The sequence below is a fragment of the Humulus lupulus genome, chromosome 4, assembly GCF_963169125.1.
Source record: "Humulus lupulus chromosome 4, drHumLupu1.1, whole genome shotgun sequence".
Taxonomy (NCBI): domain Eukaryota; kingdom Viridiplantae; phylum Streptophyta; class Magnoliopsida; order Rosales; family Cannabaceae; genus Humulus; species Humulus lupulus.
The window spans coordinates 42,812,270-42,815,082 of record NC_084796.1 but is presented as its reverse complement, the minus strand read 5'-3'; the positions used below and the strand labels follow the sequence as shown (position 1 = coordinate 42,815,082).

General features: G+C 35.0%; 1 non-coding gene across 1 annotated transcript; it reads right to left on the bottom strand.

Moving 5' to 3' along the window:
• Positions 1 to 1,461: 1,461 nt before the first annotated feature.
• Positions 1,462 to 1,568, bottom strand: LOC133833271 (small nucleolar RNA R71). The gene has a single exon (XR_009892663.1). It is a non-coding gene; the product is annotated as a small nucleolar RNA R71 (small nucleolar RNA).
• Between the last annotated feature and the right edge of the window lie 1,245 nt (positions 1,569 to 2,813).

Below are 2,813 nucleotides of genomic sequence, written 5' to 3'. Positions count from 1 at the left end.
AGAACATTGAAGATCTGAGAGTTTGATTTCTTGATCTCTTCTTTATTTCTCTATTCTTGAGTTTATGTTTATATTTAATTTGATTGATTCCATTATATTTGTTTTGAACTAATCTTGTTATTAGGGTGTTAGTGGATTCTTCTTGAAGCTTTTGATTTCTTAATGCTATTTTTAGAATTTCTTTCTCCTGTTGTGGATTATTTATCTTATGCTTAATGCTTGTGAATGTTTGATCACCATTTACATGTTTATATGATTTTAACCTATGCTCTGAAAAGAGAAGGCTAATTATGCTATAGGTAGATAATCACAATTTTATATTAGACGAAAGTACTTCTATGAATTGTGTAGTTTAGGGATTATGTGTTTAAAGCCTGCAATATATTGATTTACCATAGAGATGTAGGAAATAATATGTTGTAGAGAATTATAGATCCTAGCAAGACTATAATATATAATTGTAATCTGCTATCACAATAGAATTAAGAAATATTGAGAATTGGTTAAAAATCATAAGTGGATGGTTGATGAAACTAAAGACCTAACTTTTACATTCATTGAATTAAATCAAATTTTTATCTCTGAATTTCTCTAGTGCTTAATAGTTTCCTTAATTTTTAGTAATAATTATTTTACTCATAATTCTGAAATTATTATTTAAATCAATTAGAATTAGAAGTTAATTATTGGTAATTAATATCAGTCTTCATGGGATCGACACTTTACTTATCGTATATTACTTGATTTGACCACGTATACTTGCGTGTTAATTTTAAAGAGATCAAGTTTTTGGCGCCATTGCCGGGGACTGTTTTTTATTAATATCAATAAAGTTAATTTTTGTTCAAATTTGATTTGTTTTATTATTTATTTTTTAACATTTATTGGGATCAAGGTTTATTGTGTTCCAGGAATTTTTGGTATATGTGAAGCAATAGACAAAAGGAGATTATACCAATAGATCGGTAAATTGAAAGAATGCGCAGACAGAACCGGAAAATAAAAAGGAAATTCGAATTTACCATGGCTGACAATTTGGGAAACGGTGCTAATAATGATCAATGGGCTGCAGAAATTTCAAGGGAGCAAGGACCAAGAACTTTGAAAGATTATGTACTTCCTACTGTTACAGGAGTGCATTCATGCATCAGACCTCCAACAATTGCTGCCAACAATTTTGAGATTAAGCCTGCAATCCTTCAGATGGTTCAGTCAACTGTTTAGTTTGGAGGTATGCCAACGGAGGACCCCAATTTACACATAGCTAATTTTATGGAGTTATGTGCAACGTTCAAGATGAATGGGGTGAGTGATGATGCTATAAGACTGAGGTTATTCCCCTTTTCACTGAGGGATAGGGCGAAGAGTTGGCTGATATCTTTACAGGCGAATTCTATCACTACATGGGAGGAGTTAGCTCAGAAATTCCTTGCCAAATTCTTTCCTCCAGGAAAGGCTGCAAAGTTAAGGGGCGAGATTAATAACTTTTATCAGTTGGATGGAGAGTCACTGTATGATACTTGGGAGCGCTTTAAGGAGTTGTTAAGGAAGTTTCCACATCATGGAATAGAAAAGTGGATGCTGGTGAATAATTTTTATAATGGGTTGAATTGAACGACTAGAACAATTATAGATTCTGCAGCGGGAGGTGCCTTTATGAGTAAAAGTGCTAATGAGGCATATGAGCTATTAGAGGAGATGGCAATGAATAATTATCAATGGCCAACTGAAAGGGGACAATCAAAGAAGGTGGCTGGAATGATGGAATTGGATGCTATATCGAGGCTTACAACTCAAGTAACGGCCTTGACAAAGCAATTACAAAAGACTACACTCCCATCTCAAACTATGTAAGTTCAAAACCTTTGTGAAGTGTGTGGTACAAACCATCCACCCAACCAATGCCTTGCTATAGATATGAATAACATGCCCATGGAAGAAGTACAAGCAATAGGAAATTACCAAAGACAACCTAATAATCCCAATTCCATGACCTATACCCCAGCTTGGAAGAACCATCCAAATTTTTCCTGGTCTAACAACCAAAACACTCTCCAACCTTATCTTCAACCTCACCCACCATATTAACTTACCCAAAATAGGCCACCTTATCCACAACAATATGCACACCAAAATCCTCCACCTGGCTATTATCAACCACAAAATAAACTACCTCACCAAATGCAAATGAAACTAGCTGAAACCCAACCTAATTACTTAACCAATTCATGACTGAAACTAGGGCATCCATAAGAAGTTTGGAGACTCAAATAGGGCAATTGGCTACTTTAATGACTAATAGAGCTCAAGGAAATTTTCCTAGCACTACAGAAGTTAATCCTAAAGAACAATGCCAAGCTATTACTTTGAGGAGTGGAACTAGGTATGAAGGGCTAAAGAAGAATCAGTCAGAAGAAGAAGAAAAGAAGTTGAAAGATGAAAAGGTTACTGAAGACCTTAAGAAAGAAGAGGAGACCCCACCTGTGAATATTGAGCATCATGTTAGAATTCCATATCCTCAAAGACTTCGTAAGCATAATTTAGATAAACAGTTTGCAAAGTTTTTAGGGGTGTTCAAGAAGCTACATATAAATATACCTTTCGCAGAAGCATTAGAACAGATGCATAACTATGTAAAGTTTACGAAGGAGATTCTCTCTAATAAGAGAAAGATGGGTGACTACGAAACAGTGGCGTTAACAGAAGAATGTAGTGCGATTTTGCAAAGAAAGCTTCCTCAAAAGTTACGAGATCCTGGGAGTTTTACTATTCCATGCACGATTGGGGAGTTTGAATGTAAGCATGCACTTTGT